We start from the raw sequence: 22,122 nt of genomic DNA, 5'->3' as shown, positions 1-22,122 counted from the left end.
CAGGGTGATGCTGGCCTCATAGAACGAGTTTAGGAGTGTTCCTCCCTCTGCAATTTTTTGGAAGAGTTTGAGAAAGATTTGTGTTAGCTCTTCTCTAAATGTTTGATAGAATTTGCCTGTTAAGCCATCTGGTCCTGGGCTTTTGTTTGTTGGAAGATTTTTAATTGCAGTTTCAATTTCACTGCTTGTGATTGGTCTATTTATATTTTCTAATTCTTTCTGGTTCAGTCTTGGAAAGTTGTACCTTTCCAAGAATTTGTTCATTTCTTCCAGGTTGTCCATTTTATTGGCATGTAGTTGCTTGTAGTAGTCTATTACGATCTTTTGTATTTCTGCAGTGTCAATTGTAATATACTTTTTCATTTCTGATTTTACTGATATGCATCGTCTCCCTCTTTTTCTTGATGAGTCTGGCTAAAGGTTTATCAATTTTGTTTATTTTCTCAAAGAACCAGCTTTTAGTTTTATTGATCTTTACTATTGTTTTCTTTGTTTCTATTTCATTTATTTCTGCTCTGATCTTTATGATTTCTTTCGTTCTATTAACTTTGGGTCTTCTTTGTTCTTCTTTTTCTTGTTTCTTTAGGTGTAAGGTTAGATGGTTTATTTGAGATTTTTCTTGTTTCTTGTGGTGAGCTTGAATTGCTATAAACTTCACTCTTAGAACTGCTTTTGCTGCAATCCATAGGTTTTTGGATCATCATGTTTTTGTTGTCGTTTGTTTCTAGGTATTTTTTTATTTCTTCTTTGATTTATTCTGTGATCTCTTGAGTATTTAGCAGAGCACTGTTTAGCCTCCATGTGTTTGTGTTTTTTACAGGGTTTTTTTCCTGTAATTGATTTCTAATTTCATAGTGTTCTGGTTGGAAAAGGTGGCTGATATGATTTCAATATTCTTAAATTTTCCAAGGCTTGATTTGTGACCCAAAATAGAGTACGTTCCATGTGCACTTGAGAAGAAGGTGTATTCTTCTGCTTTCAGGTAGGATGTCCTATAAATATCAATTGAGTCTGTCTGGTCTGCTGTGTTATTTAAAGCTTGTGTTTCCTTATTTATTTTCTGTCTGGATGATCTATCTTTTACTGTAAATGGGGTGTTAAAGTCCCCCACTATTATTGTGTTACTGTCGATTTCCCTTTTATGGTGGTTAGCATTTGCCTTATGTATTGAGGTGCTCCTATGTTGGGTGCATAAATATTTATAATTGCTGTGTTTTCTTCTTGGATCGATCCCTTGATCATTATGTAGTATCCTTCCTTATCTCTTGTAACAGTCTTTATTTTAAAGTCTATTTTATCTGATACGATTATTGCTACTCCAGCTTGTGATTTCTATTTACATGGACTATCTTTTTCCATCCCCTCACTTTCAGTCTGTATGTATCCCTAGGTCTAAAGTGGGTCTCTTATAGGCAGCATATATATGGGTCCTGTTTTTGTATCCATTCAGCCAGTTTGTGTCTTTTGGTTGGAACATTTAATCCATTTACATTCAAGGTCATTATTGATATGCATGCTCCTATTACCATTTTATTAATTGTTTTGGGTTTGTTTTTGTGGGTCTTTTTCTCCTCTTGTGTTTCCTGCCTAGAGAAGTTCCTTTAGCATTTGTTGTAAAGCTAGTTTGGTGGTGCTGAATTCTCTTAGCTTTTGCTTGTCTGTAAAGCTTTTGATTTCTCCATCAAATCTGAATGAGATCCTTGTTGGGTAGAGTAATCTTGGTTGTAGGCTCTTCCCTTTCATCACTTTAAATATATCCTGCCACTCCCTTCTGGCCTGCAGAGTTTCTGCTGAAAAATCAGCTGATAACCTTATGGGGATTCCCTTGTATGTTATTTTTTGCTTTTCCCTTGCTGCTTTTAATATTTTTTCTTTGAATTTAATTTTTGTTAGTTTTATTAATATGTGTCTTGGTGTGCTTCTCCTAGGGTTTATCCTGTACAGGACTTTCTGTGCTTCCTGGACTTGGGTGGCTCTTTCCTTTCCCATGTTAGGGAAGTTTTCAACTATAATCTCTTCAAATATTTTCTCAGTCTCTTTCTTTTTCTCTTCTTCTTCTGGGACCCCTATAATTCGAATGTTGGTGCATTTAATGTTGTCCCAGAGGTCTCTGAGACTGTCCTCAGTTCTTTTCATTCTTTTTTCTTTATTCTGCTCTCCAGCATTTATTTCCACCATTTTATCTTCCAGCTCACTTATTCGTTTGTCTGCCTCAGTTATTCTGCTATTGATTCCTTCTAGAGTATTTTTAATTTCAGTTATTTTGTTGATTATCACTGTTTGTTTGCTCTTTAGTTCTTCTAGGTCCTTGTTAAAGGTCTTTTGTATTTTCTCCATTCTGTTTCTGAGATTTTGCATCATCTTTACTATCATTACTCTGAATTCTTTTTCAGGTAGGTTGCCTATTTCCTCTTCATTTATTTGGCCTTGTAGGTTTTTACCTTGCTCCTTTGTCTGTAACATATTTTTTTGTCATCTCTTTTTTTTATGGGTGGGGCTGTATTCCTCTCTTACTGGTTTTTTGGCCTGAGGCATCCAGCACTGGAGTTTGCAGGCAGTTGGGTAGAGCTGGGTCTTGGTGCAGAGATGAGGACCCCCGTAAGAGTCACTCTGATTAATATTCCCTGCAGTCTGAGTTTCTCTGTTAGTCCCACTGTTTGGACTCGGCACTCCCACCACAGGAGCGCAGGCCTGACCGCCAGCCTGGGAACCAAGATCTTGCAAGCCACGCAGCATGGCAAAAGAAAAGAAAAAACAAGAGCAGTACAATAACAAAGCACAAAAAATAAAATAAAATTAGAAAGATTAAAAAATGTTGGGAAAAATAAAACTATAATTAAAACAACTACAAGGTAAAACAGAACCACAACAGAAAAAGAAAGAAAAAAAAGAAAAAGGGAACAAGCCAAAAGGAGCAGAACAATAACAAGGTATAAAGAATAAAATAAAATCAGATAAATAAAGGATTAATTAGAAAAAAATAAAAATATAAATGAATCAGCAGTAAAAGGTAAAACAGAACCACACCCTAAAAGAAGAAGAAAAAAAAACAGAGGAAAAAAGAAAAAAAAAGGCTGGGAAAGGCCTTGGCTGTGGGGGAGGAGCCTTAGTGGGGAGTAGAATGTAGGCAGGGGTGGGGTTTAGGGTGGAGTGGGGCCTAGGCTGAGTACCTGCGTGGCGGGGGTGGGGGGGGAGGCAGCACAGCCTGAGGGGAGCCTTGGAGCGTGGAGTTCCAGAGTTTGGAGGTAAGGCTCTGGGTGAGGGTGTGTGGGCAGGATTTAGGCCCAGCGCAGTTGAAGGAGTCTCAGAGGGAGTCTCAGAGTGCTGAGTGTAGAGGTAGGGCCCTGAGTGGGCATGTAGAAGCAGGTCTTAGGCTCTGCACTGCTGGAGGTAGCCTCCGCAGGCTGAAGATTAGGCCCAGGAGCCCAACAGGCTCCCCGGTGCCCAAGTGGGCAGGGAAAGCACTGGCCATGCTCCCTTCCATTCCTCCACTCCCCTGAGTGTCTCCCCCATCGCTGCTGAACCCCTAACCGTGGATGGGCCCCACCAGGTGTGAGAACTCCTCCGTTCCCCCAGCCACCCCTCAAGGGTGCTGGTTGGTCCCATCACTTCCGCCTTTACTTTTGCTCCCCCTGCCCTCCCTCCCACTCCCTCAGGACCCACACAGCTGGAGGGGGCCTCAGTGGGCAGAGGATCGGGCCTGGATCTCAGCAGACTCCCCAGGGCCCAAGTGGGCAAGGGAAATGCTGGCCATGCTCCCTTCTGATCCTCTGCCCTCCCAGCGGCACCTCCTTTCCCACTCTGGGCGTGGGATCCCTTCCCCTCCCCCAACCACCCCTCAGGGGTGCTGATCGCATCTGACCTCCACTTCTCCTCCCCCCTCTCTACCCACCACATCCTACTCGGCCACTGGGGGTTCCTCCTGTCCCCTTAGGTGTCCATGGTCCCCACCAGTGCCTGATAGGTGCCCTAGTTGTGTGGAGACACAAACTCCGCATCCTCCTCATCTGCCATCTTGACCTCTATCTCTTTATTGATATTTCCTTTTTCTTTTATAATTTTCTTTTATTTATTTATTTTTCACTGTGTTGGATCTTTGTTGCTGTGCACGGGCTTTCTCTAGTTGCAGTGAGTGGGGGCTACTCTTCGTTGCAGTGCGCAGGCTTTTCATTGCGGGGGCTTCTTGTTGCAGAACACAGGCTCTAGGCTCACAGGCTTCAGTAGTTGTGGCATGCGGGCTCAGTAGTTTTAGTTTGCAGGCTCAGTAGTTATGGCTCGCGGGTTCTAGAGCACAGGCTCAGTAGTTGTGGCGCACGGGTTCAGTTGCTCCACAGCATGTGGGATCTTCCCAGACCAGGGATTGAACCCGTGTCCCCTGCATTGGCAGGCAGATTCTTAAGCACTGTGCCACCGGGGAAGTCCTGATATTTCCATTTTTATCACATGTTGTTTTCTTGACTTTCCACATCTTCCTTTAGTTCTATGAGCATCTGTTAGACAGATGTTTAAAAATCTTTGTCTAATATATCTGCCATTAAGTCTTATTCAGGGACGGATTCTGTTGGTTCATTTTTTTCCTTTTAATGGACCACAGATTCCTGTTTGTTTGTATGTTTTGTGATTTTTTTGTTCAACATTGGACATTTGAATCCAAAAAATGTGGTAACACTGGTAATCAGATTCTCCCCCTTTCCCAGTGTTTGCTGGGGGTTTTTTTGTTTTGTTTTGTTTTGTTGTTGTAGGCTGTTTCTATGCCAAGGAGCAGCCTGACATGTAAACTTAGTATGTTCCTAGGTCTTTTCTGAGCCTTTCCCTGTGCATTCATTGTCATGTTGTAATTTTCCCCATATATGCAATTGTTTTTGAATGTTTAATCTTTAATGCCTGGCTCCTGAAAAGGGGAAAGCAAAAAATGGAGAGCAGAAATAAGAACACAGATCCCCAATATTTGGAGAACAGAGTTCTTTTTACCCATTCTACCTCCCACATGCTATGTGCAAGCTGCTCCAGGAACTCCTGCACAGCTGCCTGCCATGTGTCTGGGGGTGAGGAAAAGGTAGCTGCTACTCTGTACAAAGAGCTGAAATCGACTGAAATTAATCACATTTTACTGGCCAAGCCTTGCCCTGGAAGGTGCAAGCCTTTAAGACTCCAGGGTTTCAAAAGAGTTATATTAGATTCTGGCAGTGCAATTGCCGTTTGGGTGGAGATGCAGATTCCTGGTGCTTCATACTCTGCCATCTTCCCAGAATCCTCTTTCTATTATGTTTTAACAGGATCATTTTGGCTGCTCTGCTGAGAATATACTGAACCGGAGCAAGGAGGAAGCATGGATACCAGTTATGAGGTAAGTAATCCAGATAAAAGATCCTCAGCAGGAGATCAGAGTAGGTATAAGACTAAGGCAAGGATAATTACTCCCCTGTAAAGGGATTACTTCCTGCCAGGTCACCTGGCTGTGTCTCTTGACTAACGGCCATTGTCCTTTTCAAGATAGGTAATTCTATAGTTTTTTCTTTTCCCTTTTCTCTTTGGGTGATGATAGCTTGGCTACTATTAAATTTGGGATTAATGAACTATCCTTTGTGCTTTTCCTATATCTACATCTTATAAATATTCCTTTATAAATAAACCTTCATTGAATTATCTTTTTGAAGTGTGCCATTTGTTTCTTGTTGAGACCCTAATTGATACATGAATTCTTCAGTTTGGGATACAATATTTTAAGTACTCACATTAAATCAAGCTTGTTAATTATGTCCAAATATTTTATATTACTGCATTAAAAAATCTATGATCTATTAGTTACTGACAGAACTATGTTTAAATCTCCCATTATTACTATCATACCCTGTGTCTTTAAGAACTGGGATTCTCAGTATGGAAGAGAGGAAATAGAGAAGTAATATAGAAAATAGAAGAGGTCACATAAAAACACTGTAGTATTAAATTTGAATTGGAAGTATTCATATGAACTTGTGAGGTGTATGTGTGTGTGTATATATGTATGTGTGTGTACATATACATATCTGTATGTGTCTTAGCTCTATCCACCAAAAAGGAGTAGAAAATGTCCAACCCAATAATAATGAGCAATCCTAGCACCCACATTCCCAGATTGTAGTCTAGAATTAATATTTGCCGTTCAAAGAAACCAGGGCATTTTAGAAAAATGGTTTATTCCAGAAATGTGCAAGATGAATCTGGAATATCTTATCATTACTAGATAGCAAGGAAGCTATCAAAGACTACTAAGATTAAATGAAAAAGATAACAGGCCTAAACTTGAAGAGGCTCTCACTGGCCAGATATGGGACAAACTGAGCTTCAGTAAGGGTCATGATCACAATAGATTTAAACTCATAGAATCCATGGGTTCATAGTGATAAAAAATATTAGTCACTTTGAGAGAATGATAGGAAACAAATATGTTACTTGGAAACTGGCAAAGGGAAAGATAATTTATCCTGCCTTTACTACATGAACTGTATCATTTGGTAACCAAATAATAGACAAAGAGAAGCGTCACTTTAATGAACTAATAAAAAAGAAAATGTTAGAATTAGAATATCAGCATTTTGGAAGGCTCAGTGAATTCGTGGCTAAAAGCATTCAGCAGCAATAGTTGATAAATCACAGTCAGACATGATGTGCCTCTTAATGAAAGACCACAGCACTACCTGTGGTCTTGCCGACATGAATAAACCTGGGTCTGTTCAAGCCTCAGGATCCAGCTGCCAACTTGAAGGAAATACAAGAGTCAGAGGAACACTGAGTTGCGTGTTCCTCTGAACCAGTTTCAAGGGTGCTCACCTTAAAATAATTCAGTAAGCTACACATTCATGTATTATTCTTGATCTGTGTTTTATTTTACAGGGGAAAAAAATTTAAAAGATCTCTCACTATGCTTCATAGAATTGCTTGTTCTTCCTTGTAGTTCTCTCAGTTTTGTCATATATAAATAATAAATAAATAAATAGATAGATAGATACATGTGTATAGAGAGAAAGAGCTAAGGGGGTGTGGGGGAAGAGGGCAATTTATTAGGAACATACAAGATTTTTTTTTTTAATTTATTTGTCTGCGCTGGATCTTAGTTGCAGCACGTAGGATCTTTGTTGCCTCATGCGGGATCTAGTTCAAACCCGGGCCCCCGGCACTGGGAGCATGGAGTCTTAGCCACTGGACCACCAGGGATGTCCCAACATACAAGTTTAGAATTATTAAATCTTCTGGTAAATTGTGTTATGATTCTCTATGTTGTTAATGTTTTTTTTCCCTTGAAGTCTATTTTTATATTAATGTAATGATACCAGCTTTCTTGTTGTTAATATTTTCCTGTTATATCTTTATCCATCCATTTAGTTTTTAACCTTACTGTATTACTTTGTTTTAGATGTGTCTCTAGTAAGCCAGATATTGCTACATTTTGTTTTCCATCCAGTCTGTCAATCTTTGTTTTTTAACTGATGTTTTATACACCTTTATGTACTGTGATTACTGATATATTTGGATTTGTCTTACCAGCTTATTTTGTGTTATCTATGATCCTATTTCTTAGTGTTTTCTTTTTCTGCTTTCTTGGCAACTTTTGGGTTTTTTTCATTTTATTTTATTGCCCACTACTATTTTCAAAAGTATATACTCTATTTCTAATACTTTAGGGATTACTTCTTATATTTTAATATTTATACTTAACATATCAAAGACTAAAATTATTCAGTATTCTTATCCTTTTCCCAAACAACACAGGAATGCTAGAATACTTGAATTCAGATCAAAACCTCCTGATTAAATATAATTTTTTCCTGTACTTTAGTTCTGCTTTTTAAATCCTTAATGATGTTATTATTTTATAATATCAATATGTGTTTAGACTTACCTTTTAAGGTAAGGATAATTTATTACTCTTTTTAGATTTAGAATTATTTATCCCTTATTACATATAATTCATGTCACATTTCAGAGACCTTCCATCTGTGAATACTTTCTACTTGAAGTTTCTTCTTTAGAATTTCTTTTACTGAGGATCTGTTGGTGACAAATTCTCTCAATTCTTATATGTTTGAAATTATCTTTAGTTTGAATTTGTTCTTAAATGATATTTTCACCAAGATGGCAGTTTTAGGTTGAAACTTCTTTTCTCTATTCTCGTTCAGCTTTTGCTGTTACTGTTAAGAAATCATCTGTCAGTATAATAGCAGTTCTTTTGTAGGCAGTATGTTTTTTTCCTCTAGCTACATTCAGGATTTTCTATTCTACAGTTTCACTGTAAGGTACCTAAGTAAAGATTTTCTATTTATCATGCTTGGTATTTGATGGGATTCCTGAATTGACATATTTTATAAGTTCTGGAAAATTCTAAGGCATTATCTTTTAAAACATTGGTGTTTCTCCATTCTCCCTATCCTGTCCTCCTGAAACTAGATGCACATTAGGTCTTCTCAATCTATCCTTCATTTGTCTTAATCAATTTCACTTCTTCCCGTGCTAAATTTAAAATAATTCCTTCAAATTCATCTTCCTAGTCTTCATTTTGAGTTAACATTTTCCATTTCTAGAAATCTGTTTTTTCCATGTTATGTTTGTTGTTTTAAAAAATATTCTTTTGCTCTTTATCCATATTCTGGATCCCTTATTTTTTTTTTTAATTATACTAAACAGGGGTTGGGGCTTGGTCAATATGGCAGAGTAGGAAGACCCTGAGCTCACCTCCTCTCATGGGTACACCAAAATTACAACTATTTACAAAGCAACTATTTATGAGAAAGAGCAAAATCTAGCAGAAAAGATCTTCTACAACTAAAGATACAAAAAAGGATCGACAAGATGGGTAAGAGGGGCAGAGTCACGGTATTGTCAAGATCCATACCCCCAGGTAGGTGACCCACAAACAGGAGGTTAATTACAACAACAGAGGTTCTTCCCACAGAGCAATGGGTCTGAGCCCCATGCCAGCTCCCCAGCCCAGGGGTCTTTCACTGGGAAGACAATCCCCAAGAGCATTTGGCTTAGAAGGCCAGCAGGGCTTACTTTCAGGCTATGGGAAATAGAGACTCCACTTTGTGCCCACAAAATCACACACTCCAAGACCCAGGGCAGAAGCAAAAATTTGAAAGGAGCCTGGGTCAGACCCACCTGCTGATCTTGAGGAGTCTCTGAAGAGGCAAGAGTGAACTGGAGCACATCCTGGTGACGTAGACACTGGCGGCAGCCATTTTTAGGAGCTCATTCTACCATGTAGGCACTGGTACTGACAAGCACAATTCTGGAATCCTCCATCTAGCTTATCAGCACCAGGACCTGTCCCCATCCATCAGCCTATTAGCACCAGTACTGGGATGCCTCAGGCCAGGCAACTAGTTGGGCAGGGACACAGCCACAACCATGAGCAGGCAGGCTACCTTAAGACCTTCTGAGCCCATAGCCACCCTGGGGCACATCCCTGTCCACCAGAGGACCAGGACCCTGCCTCAAAGTGTGAAGGCACTAGCACTGGGACTCCCAGGTGACTGCAGCCAGAGAACCCAGGACCCAGCCTGTCCACCAGCAGGTTAACACCGACTCTGAGATACTTTGGACTCAGCCAGCTGACCCAGGATCCAACCCCACTCATCATTAGGCTAACATCAACTTTGGCATACCCTGAAACCCACAGCTAACCATGTCAGGAACCAGCCCCAACCACCAGAAGGCCAACACTAGATCTGGGAACACTGGCCACGCAACCACCTACCTCAGAACCTGGCTCTGCCCACCAGTGAGCCAGAACTAGCCCTGGGATCCACAAGGTTTCTGCAGCCAGCTGCCTTGTGATGTGGCCCTGCCAACCAGCATCTGGCAGGCTCCATGCAAGACAGGGCCTGGCAACCAACAAGACCAGGGGACAGCCACACCTACCAGACCACTCACAGTAGTCAGCACACCACAACAGAAGGACCCATATAGCCCACATAGGGAGCACCCCTAGAGTGTATGGCTCTGATGACCAGAGGGGAATGTGCTGCTGGGGTGCACAGCATGTCTCCTACAAAAAAATCTGTAATAGATAACACACAAAAAAAGAAAGGAACAAAAATGAACTACAGAAACAAGCCCAAAGCAATGAACAAAATGTCAATACCTATCAGTAATTGCTTTAAATGTAGATGATCTAAATGCTCCAATCAAAACACATAGTCTGGCTGAATGGATACAAAAACAAGATCCATATATATGCTGCCTATAAGAGAGTAACTTCAGATCTAAAGTCATTTACAGACAGAAAGTGAGCTGATGGAAAAAGGTATTCCATGCAAATGGAAATCAAAAGAAATTCGGGTAGCAATACTTATATCAGGAAGAATAGACTTTAAAACAAAAACTATAACAAGAAACAAAGAAGGACATTACATAATGATCAAGGGATCAATCCAAGAAGAATTTATAACAAGTGTAAATATGTATGCAACCAACATAGGAGCACCTAATATATAAAGCAAATACTAACAGACATAAATAGGGAAATTGCCCTGTGGAGGTCAGAGATAGCAGGGTCCAGGCGCTCAGCTCCACCATGCTCCAGGGGCACAGAACAAAGGATCAGAGCTGGGGGAGGGGGAGCCCTATCCCTCCCACCGAGTCAGGGGCTGCAGGCTTCCCACAGCAGGTCACAGGAGTCCTGTGGGAAGCCCCATCTCCAGGCACAAGACGGCCGTGAAACTCCATGGGAGCCCTCAGGCAGCAGACTCAAGGGGCTCAGACAGGGGGAGTCTAATACCTGATCATTTCCCACACCTCACCCCAGTCTGCAAGGGGTCAGGCATGGGACCCACCCCCTTAGGTTATGGAGGGGACGCTGAGGCTCAGGGAGACACCAGAGGGTGTTATGGGGTTGCCTAGGGTGCAGGACAGTGCGGGGCTGGACCCACACAGGTGCTTCCTGGACCTCACCCTCAATGGGAGTAAACACACACACACTTGCTACCACACATGCATGAACATGAACACATGAACACACATACACACGCACACAGACCTAGGCATGCCTGCAGCTGCATACCCGGCCCCTCCTCCACCTCCTGCCCTGGGCCAGGCACCAGATACCTCGGCTGTGGAACACGACCCAGGGCTGCAACTGAAGGCTGCCTTCCACCTGCCCCCTTGCAGACTGGGGTGAGGTGTGGGAGATGATCAGGTGTCAGAGCCCCCCTGTCTGAGCCCCCTGTTTCTGCTGCCTGAGGGCCACCATGGAGTTTCAGGGCCATTTTGTGCCTGGAGATGGAGCTTCCCACAGGATTCTTGTGACCTGCCGTGGGAAGCCTGCAGCCCCTGACTCGGCAGAGGGTCTGGGATGGGGCTCCCCTTCCCCCAGCTCTGATCCTTTACTCTGAGTCCCCGGAGCATGGTGGGGCTGAGCACCCGGACCCTTCTATCTCTGACCTCCACAGGGCCCCAGGCTGCCATCACTGTCCCCTGGTCAGTGCCCTGGCCTCCCCCCATCCCCTGAGCTGGCCCTGGCAGCTCTTAACCATTCACAGTGGCCTCCTCAGGAATCAGCTATTTGGGGTCAGCAGCTGAGGGCCACTCTCCCAGATGACTCTCAGAAAACCTCCAAGTCGCCCAGGGGAGGACCCGACAGGGCTGGCCTGTGTGTGCACATGTGTGTGTGGTCCTGTGTCCAGCAGATGGGCTTCCCTCTCAGGGCAGGATCTGGGGTGTCCTCATCTGTTCCCAACATACAATAATCGTAATGTACTTTAACACTCCACTTACATCAATGGACAGATAATCCAGACAGAAAATCAATAAGGAAACACTGACCTTAAATGACACATTAGCCCACATGGACTTAATATATATGGAACTTTTCATCCAAAAGCAGCAGAATACAGATTCTTTTCTAGTGCACATGGAACATTCTCCAGGATAGATCACATGCTAGGGCACATAACAAGTCTCACATTTAAGAAGACAAATCATATCAAGCACTTTTCCTGAACACAATGATATGAGACTAGAAATCAAGTATAAGGGGAAAAAAACTGCAAAGAACACAAACACATGGAGGCTAAACAATATGTCACTAAACAACCAAGGGGTCACTAAAGAAATCAAAGAGGAAATTAAAAACTACTTGGAAACAAATTAAACTGGAACATAATGATATAAAATTTATGGGACACAGAAAAAAGAGTTCTAAGAGGGAAGTTTATAAATGCCTACCTCACGAAGCAAGAAAGATCTTAAATAAACAATCTAACCTTACCCCTAAAAGAGCTAGAAAAAGAAGAACAAACAAAACCCAAACTTAGTAAAAGGAAAGAAAGAAAGATCAGAGCAGAAATAAATGAAATAGAGACTAAAAAACATACAAAAGATAAATAAAGCTAAAAGCTAGTTCTTTGAAAAAATAAACAAGATTGATAACTGACCTTTAACTAGTCTTGTAAAGAAAAAAAAGAGGACCTAAATAAATAAAGTCAGAAATGAAAGAAGTTACAAACCAACACCACAGAAATACAAAGTTCATAAGAGATTACTATGAACAATTTTATGTGTAAAACAGACACCTAGAAAGAATGGATAAATTCCTAGAAATGTGAAATCTCCCAAGACAAAATCAAGAAGAAATAGATAATATGAACAGACCAATTACCGGTAATGAAATTGAATCAGTAATTTTTAAAACTCCTAAAAAACCAGAAGTCCTGGATTAAACAGCTTCACAAGTGAATTCTACTAAACATTTAAAGAAGAGTTTATTTCTGGGACACAGAAATAAACCCATGCTTATATGGTCAATTACTCTATGACAAAAGAGGCAGGAATATACAATAGGGAAAAGACAGCCCCTTGAATAAATAGGGTTGGGAAAACAAGACAGCTAGATGCTGAAGAATCAAACTGGACTACTTACACCATATACAAAAGTAAACTTAAAATGGATTAAACACTTAAATGTAAGTCCTGAAACCATAAAACTCCTAGAAATAAACATAGGCAGGACACTCTTTGACATCAAGCACAGCAGTATTTTGGAAGATCTATCTCATCAGGCAAAGAAACAAAAGCAAAATTAAACAAATGGGACTACATACAACTAAAAAGGTTTTGAACAACAAAGGAGACTATCAACAAAAAAGGCAGCCTACTGAATGGGGAAGATATTTGCAAATGATATACGTAATAAGGGGTCAATATCCAAAATATACAAAAAGCTCATACATCTCAACATCAAACAAACAAAAAAACCCAAACCGCTGATTAAAAAATGGGCACAACAGCAGAATAGACATTTTTCTGAACAAGAAAAATACAGATGGCCAACAGGCATATGAAAACATGCTAAATCTTACTAATAATCAGAGCAATGAAAATCAAAACCACAAGATACCACCTCACACCTGTCAAAATGGCTATCATCAAAAACCAACAAATAACAAGTGTTGGCAAAGATATGAAGAAGTGGGAACCCTTGTGCATTGTTTGTAGGATTATAAATTGGTATAGTCACTACGGAACACAATATGGAGGTTTCTCAAAAATTAAAAATAAATCTGCAGTAGGATCCAGCATGTTCACTTCTGGGTATTTACCCAAAGAAAACAAAAACACTAATTTGAAAAGATATATGCACATCAATGTTCATTACAACATTATTTAAAATAGCCAAGATATGGAAACAACATAAGTGTCCAATGATAGATTAATGAATAAAGAAGAATATATATATACATATATATATATATATATACACACAGAAACACAATGGAATACTACTCAGCCATAAAAAAGAGAAATCCTGCCATTTGCAGCAACATGGATGGATCTATAGGGTATTACACTAAATGAATAAGTCAGACCTGCAAAGTCAAATACCTTATGATCTCACATATATGGAATTAAAAACCAAAACAAACAAACAAAACAAAATGAAAACAGACTGATAGATATAGATGGGTGGTTGCCAGAGGGGAGGGGAATGGGGAGAGCTGAAATAGGTGAAGGGGACTAAGAAGTACAGATCTCCAGTTATAAAATAAGCCATGGGGATGTAATATATACAGCATAAGGAATATGGTAATATTGTAATAATTTTGTATGGGGACAGATGGTTACTAGACTTATAGATGTGGTCATTTCATAATGTATACAAATGTCAAATCACTATGTAGTATATCTGAAACTAGCATAATATTATATGTCAACCATATTTTAATTTAATAAAAAGGTATTCAACTTATACCACAGAAGTCCACCCACTGGAGTGAAGGTTCTGAGCCCCACATCAGGCTTCCAAACCTGGGGGTCCGGCAGCGGGAGTAGGAATTGCTAGAGAATCAGACTTCGAAGTCTAGTGGGATTTGATTGCAGGACTTCGACAGGATGGGGGGAAACAGAGATTCTGCTCTTGGAGGGCACACACAAAGTAGTGTGTGCATTGGGACACAGGGGAAGGAGCAGTGACCCCATAGGAGACTGAACCAGACGTACCTGCTAGTGTTGGAGGGTCTCCTGCAGAGGCAGGGGCTGGCTGTGCCTCACCGTGAGGACAAGGACACTGGCAGCAGAAGTTCTGGAAAGTACTCCTTGGCATGAGCCCTCCCAGAGCCCGCCGTTAGCCCCACCAAAGAGCATGGCTAGGATCCAGGGTTGGGTCACCTCAGGCCAAACAACTAAAAGGGAAGGAACCCAGCCCCACCCACCAGCAGACAAGCAGATTAAAGTTTTGCTGATCTCTGCCCACCAGAGCAACAGCCAGCTGTATCCACCACCAGACCCTCCCATCAGGAAACTTCCACAAGCCTCATCCACCACAGGGCAGACAGCAGAAACAGGAAGAACTACAATCCTGTGGAACAAAAACCACATTCACAGAAACATACACAAGATGAAAAGGCAGAGGGCTATGTACCAGATGAAGGAACGAGATAAAACCCCAGAAAAACAACTAAATGAAACGGAGATAGGCAATCTTCCAGAAAAAATTCAGAATAATGATAGTGAAGATGATGCAGGACCTCGGAAAAAAGAATGCAGGCAAAGATCGAGGACATGCAAGAAATGTTTAACAAAGACCTAGAAGAATTAAAGAACAAACAAACAGAGATGAACAATACAATAACTGAAATGAAAACTACACTAGAAGGAATCAATAGCAGAATAACTGAGGCAGAAGAATGGATAAGTGACCTCGAAGACAGAATGGTGGCATTCACTACTGTGGAACAAAATAAAGAAAAAAGAATTAAAAGAAATGCGGACACCCTAAGAGACCTCTGGGACAACAATAAACGCAACAACATTCGCATGATAGGGGTCGCAGAAGAAGAGAGAGAGAAAGGATCTGAGAAAATATCTGAAGAGATTATAGTCGAAAACTTCCCTAACATGGAAAAGGAAATGGCCACCCAAGTCCACGAAGTGCAGAGAGTCCCATACAGGATAAAGCCAAGGAGAAACATGCTGAGACACATAGTAATCAAATTGGCAAAAATTAAAGACAAAGAAAAATTACTGAAAGCAGCAAGGGAAAAAGGACAAATAACATACAAGGGAACGCCCATAAGGCTAACAGCTGATTTCTCAGCAGAAACTCTACAAGCCAGAAGGGAATGGCATGATATACTTAAAGTAATGAAAGGGAAGAACCTACAGCCAAGATAATTCTACCCTGAAAGGATCTCATTCAGATTCGATGGAAAAATCAAAAGCTTTACAGACAAGCAAAAGCTAAGAGAATTCAGCACCACCAAACCAGCTCTACAACAAATGCTAAAGGAACTTCTCTAAATGGGAAACACAAGAGAAGAAAAGGACCTACAGAAACAAACCCAAAACAATTAAGAAAATGGTAATAGGAACATACATATTGATAATTACCTTAAACGAGAAGGGATTAAATGTTCCAATAAAAAGACACAGGCTTGCTGAATGGATACAAAAACAAGACCCATATATATGCTGTCTACAAGACACCCACTTCAGACCTAGGGACAACTACAGACTGAAAGTGAGAATGCAAAAAGACATTCCATGCAAATGGAAATCAAAAGAAAGCTGGAGTAGCAATACTCATATCAGAAAAAATAGGCTTTAAAATAAAGAATGTTACAAGAGACAAGGAAGGACACTACATAATGATCAAGGGATCAATCCACGAAGAAGATATAACAATTATATATGCACCCAACATAGGAGCACCTCAATACATAAGGCAACTGCTAACAGCTCTAAAACAGGAAATCGACAGTAACACAATAATAGTGGGAGACTTTAAAACCTCACTTCCACCAATGGACAGATCATCCAAACAGAAAATTAAAAAGGAAACACAAGCTTTAAATGACACAATAGACCAGATAGATTTAATAGATTTAATAGATTTAATAGATTGATATTTATAGGACATTCCATTCAAAAACAGCAGATTATACTTTCTCAGGTGCACACGGAACATTCTCCAGGATAGATCCTATCTTGTGTCACAAATCAAGGCTCAGTAAATTTAAGAAAATTGAAATCATATCAAGCATCTTTTCTCCACAATGCTATGAGATTAGAAATCAATTTCAGGGGGAAAAAAGTGAAAAACAAAAACACATGGAGGCTAAACAATACACTACTAAACAACCAAGAGATCACTGAAGAAATTAAAAAATACCTAGAGACAAATGACCATGAAAACATGACGATCCAAAACCTATGAGATGCAGCAAAAGTAGTTCCAAGAGGGAAGTTTATAGCTATACAAGCCTACCACAAGAAGCAAGAAAAATCTCAAATAAACAATCCAACGTTACACCTAAAGGAACTAGAGAAAGAAGAACAAACAAAACTCGAAATTAGCAGAAGGAAAGAAATCATAAAAATCAGAAAAAAAATAAATTTAATAGAAACAAAGAAAACAATAGCAAAGATCAATAAAACTAAAAGCTGGTTCTTTGAGAAGACAAACAAAATTGATAAACCATTATCCAGATTCATCAAGGAAAAGATGGAGAGGACTCAAATCAATAAAATTAGAAATGAGAAAGAAGTTACAACAGACACTGCAGAAATACAAAGCATCCTAAGAGACTACTACAAGTAACTCTATGCCAATAAAATGGGGCTTCCCTGGTGGCGCAGTAGTTGAGAGTCCGCCTGGCAATGCAGGGGACGCGGGTTTGTGCCGTGGTCCGGGAAGATCCCACATGCCATGGAGTGGCTGGGCCCGTGAGCCATGGCCGCTGAGCCTGTGCGTCCGGAGCCTGTGCTCCGCAATGGGAGAGGCCACAACAGTGAGAGGCCCGTGTACCGCAAAAAAAATAACAGAAAAATAAATAAAATGGACAACCTGGAAGAAATGGACAAATTCTTAGAAAGGTAAAATCTTCCAAGACTGAACCAGGAAGAAATAAAAAATATGAACAGACCAATCACAAGTAATGAAATTGAAAATGTGATTAAAAGTCTTCCAACAAACAAAAGTCCAGGACCAGATGGCTTCACAGGTGAATTCTATCAAACATTTAGAGAACAGCTAACACCCATCCTTCTCAAACTCTTCCAAAAGATTGCAGACAAAGGAAAACTCCCAAACTCATTCTATGAGGGCACAATCACCCTGATACCAGAATCAGGCAAAGAAAATTACAGACCAATAACAGTAATGAACATAGACACAAAAATCCACAATGAAGTACTAGCAAACAGAATCCAACAACACATTCGTAGGATCATACACCATGCTCAAGTGGGATTTATCCCAGGGATGCAAGTATTCTTCATATATGCTAATCAATCAATGTGATGCACCATATTAACAAATTAAAGAATAAAAACCATAAGATCATCTCAATAGATGCAGAAAAAGCTTTTGACAAAATTCAACACCCATTTACGATAAAAACTCTCCAGAAAGCGGGCATAGAGGGAACCTACCTCAACATAATAAAGGCCATATATGACAAACCTACAGCAAACATCATTCTCAATGGTGAAAAACTGAAAGCATTTCCTCTAAGATCAGGAAAAAGACAAGGATGTCCATTCTCACCACTATTATTCAACATAGTTTTCAAAGTTTTAGCCACAGCAATTAGGGAAGAAAAAGAAATACAAGGAATCCAAATCGGGAAAGAAGAAGTAAAGCTGTCACTGTTTGCAGATGACATGATACTATACATAGAGAATCCTAAAGATGCCACCAGAAAACTACTAGAGCTAATCAATGAATTTGGTAATGTTGCAGGATACAAAATTAATGCACTGAAATCTCTTGCATTCCTATACACGAATGATGAAAAATCTGAAAGAGAAATTAAGGAAATACCTAGGAATAAACCTACCTAGGGAGACAAAAGACCTGTATGAAGAAAACTATAAGACACTGATAAAAGAAATTAAAGATGATACCAACAGATGGAGAGATATGCCATGTTTTTGGATTAGAAGAATCAATATTGTGAAAATGACTCTACTACCCAAAGCAATCTACAGATTCAGTGCAATCCCTATCAAATTACCAATGGCTTTTTTTTTTTTTACAGAACTAGAACAAAAAAATGTTAAAATTTGTATGGAGACACAAAAGACCCCGAATAGCCACAGCAGTCTTGAGGGAAAATAAAATGGAGCTGGAGGAATCAGACTCCCTGACTTCAGACTATAGTACAAAACTACAGTAATGAAGACAATATGGTACTGGCACAGAAACACAAATATAGATCAATGGAATAGGATAGAAAGCCCAGAGATAAACCCACGCACCTATGGTCAACTAATCTATGAAAAAGGAGGCAAGGATATACAGTGGAGAAAAGACAGTCTCTTTAATAAGTGGTGCCGGGGAAACTGGACAGCTACATGTAAAAGAATCAAATTAGAACACTCCCTAACACCATACACAAAAATAAACTAAAAATGGATTAGAGACCTACATGTAAGACTGGGCACTATAAAAGTCTTAGAGGAAAAACACTCTTTGACATAAATCACAGCAAGATATTTTTTGATCCATCTCCTAGAGTTATGGAAATAAAAACAAAAATTGAAAAATGGGACCTAATGAAATTTAAAACTTTTGCACAGCAAAAGAAACCATAAACAAGATGAAAAGACAACCCTCAGAGTGGGAGAAAATATTTGCAAATGAATCATCGGAGAAAGATTAATCTCCAAAATATATAAACAGCTCGTGCAGCTAAATATTAAAAAAACAAACAATACAATCCAAAAAGGGGCAGAAAACCTAAATAGACATTTCTCCAAAGAAGACATACAGATGGCCAAGAAGCACCTGAAAAGCTGCTCAACATCGCTAATTATTAGGGAAATGCAAATCAAAACTACAATGAGGTATCACCTCACACCAGTTAGAACGGGCATCATCAGAAAATGTACAAACAACAAATGCTGGAGAGGGTGTGCAGAAAAGGGAACCCTCTTGCACTGTTCGTGGGAATGTAAGTTGATACATCCACTATGGAGAACAGTATGGAGGTTCCTTAAAAAACTAAATATAGAATTACCATATGACCCAGCAATCCCACTACTCGGGATATACCCAGAGAGAACCATAATTCAAAAAGACACATGCACCCCAGTGTTCATTGCAGCACTATTTACAATAGCCAGGTCATGGAAGCAACCTAAATGCCCATCGACAGACAAATGGATAAAGGAGATGTGGTACATATGTACAATAGAATATTACTCAGCCATAAAAAGGAACGAAATTGGGTCATTTATAGAGTCGTGGATGGATCTAGAGACTGTCATGCAGAGTGAAGTAAGTCAGAAAGACAAAAACAAATATCGTATATTAACACATATATGTGGAATGTAGAAAATGGTACAGATGAACTGGTGCAGAGCAGAAATTGAAACACAGAAGTAGAGAAAAAACGTATGGACACCAAGGGGGGAGAGCGGCGGAGGGTCAGTGGTGGTATGATGAATTGGGAGATTGGGATTGACATGTATACACTGATGTGTATAAAACGGATGACTAATAAGAACATGCTGTATAAAAAAATTAATTTAATTTAATTTAAAAAAAGGTATTCACATTGGAAAAGAAGTAACACCATATCTATTTGAATATGAAATGGTCTTATATATAGAAAATCCTAAAATTTTTGAACACACATGAAAAAGCTATTAGAGCTAATAAAATAGTTTAGCAAGGTTGCAGACACAAGATCAATATACAAAAATCAATTGTATTTCTATACTCCAGCAATGAACAGTCTGAAAATTAAGAAAATTTCATTTACAATGACATCAAACAGAATAAAATAACTAAATAAAAAACCTCCCATATGTTTGGGTTGGAATATTTAACATTGTTAGATGTTTATACTCTTCAAATTGGTCTACAGATGGAGAGCAATCTCTAACAAAATCCAAGTTTCCTTTTTTGCAGAAATTGATAAGTAGATAACTAAAATTCATTTACAAATGCAGAGAACTCAGAATAATCAAAGCAATCTTGAAAAACAGGAACAAAGTTCAAGTACTTGCTCTTTTCAATTTAAAAACTTACTCCCCATTCACAGGTAACTGGTTGGAATAAACTGTGGTACAATGGAATACTATGCCACCATTAAAAACTTGAGAAGAGCTGTATAACTGATGTTATACTGATGAATAACACATGAATAAACGAAATGTATTATATGCAAACAATGGAATATTATTCAGCCAGAAAAAGGAATGGAGTAGAGATACATGCCACAACATGGATGAACCTTAAAAACATTATTACGCAAAAGAATCCAAACATGAAAAGCTACATATTGTATGATTAAATTTATGTGAAATATCTGGAAAAGGCAAATCTATAGACAGAAATTTGATTAGTGGTTGCCTAGGTGGTGTGGGGAATGACTGCTAATTGGTTCAAGATTTCTTTTGAGGGTGATGAAATATTCTAAACTTAGATTGTTATGATAGTTATCAAGTCTATGAATACATTAAAATCTATTGAATTGTATACTTTAAATAGGTGAATTGAATCATGTATATATTATATTTCAAAAAAAAACTTTTTAAGCAACCTAAGGAGAAAAAGAAAAGAAAGAAAATGCACATATTAGAATTTGAGAAATGCAGCTAAAGCAGTGGTTAGAGGGAAATTTGGAAATAAGAAATGTCTTAAATACATGTTTGACTCCAATGTAAGAAAAAGCAAATTTTACCCAAAGCAAGAAGAATGAGGAAATAAAGAAAAGAGAATAATGCATGAAATTGCTAAGAGGAAAACATGGAAAAGTCAGTGAAAACAAAAGCAGGTACTTTGAAAGAATCAATAGGATGTATAAACCTCTAACAAGATTGATCAAGAACAAACAGAAAGAAGACATAAATTACCAATATTCAGAATGAAGAGAGAAAAATACTACAGACCTTAAAGGAGAATATAATGAACAGCTTTATGACAATAAACTTGAAAACTTAGGTCAAATTGACAAATTTCTTGAAAGGAACTAACAAAGCTCACTCAGGAATAAATATATAATATGAATAGCCATGTATCTATCAAATAAATTTTAATTTTTAATTAAAAATATTCCACAAAGAAAACTATAGGCTCAGATGACTCTACTGGTGAATTCTATCAATCATTTAAAGAGGAAATAATGCCAATTCTTCACAAATTCTTTCAGAATGCAGAAGAGGAGGTAACTTCCCAACAAGTTTTTAAAATTAATTAATTAACTAATTTGGCTGTGCCGGGTCTTATTTGTGGCACACAGGATCTTCTTTGCTGCATGCGAGATCTTTGTTGCGGCATGCAGGATCTTTTTTTTTTTTTTTTAGTGGCGGCATGTGGGACCTAGTTCCCAGATCAAGGATCAAAACCGGGCCCCCTGCATTGGGAGCATGGAATCTTAACTACTGGACCACTAGGGAAGTCCCCTAATTCATTTTATGAGATCAGCATACCCTGAAACCAAAACCAGTAAAACATGTTAGAAGAAAACTACAGACCAGTATTCCTCATGAACACAGTTGCAAAAATCCTTAACATATTAATAGCAAATATAATCCAGTGTTATATACCAAGGGTATTGCATCATAAATAAGCAAGGTTTATCTCAAGAATGCAAGATTGGTTAAACATTTGAAAATCAGTCATTCACAGCAATCAGA

Source organism: Delphinus delphis, chromosome 1 (assembly GCF_949987515.2).
Source record: "Delphinus delphis chromosome 1, mDelDel1.2, whole genome shotgun sequence".
Lineage (NCBI taxonomy): Eukaryota > Metazoa > Chordata > Mammalia > Artiodactyla > Delphinidae > Delphinus > Delphinus delphis.
This window is presented reverse-complemented; position numbering follows the sequence as displayed.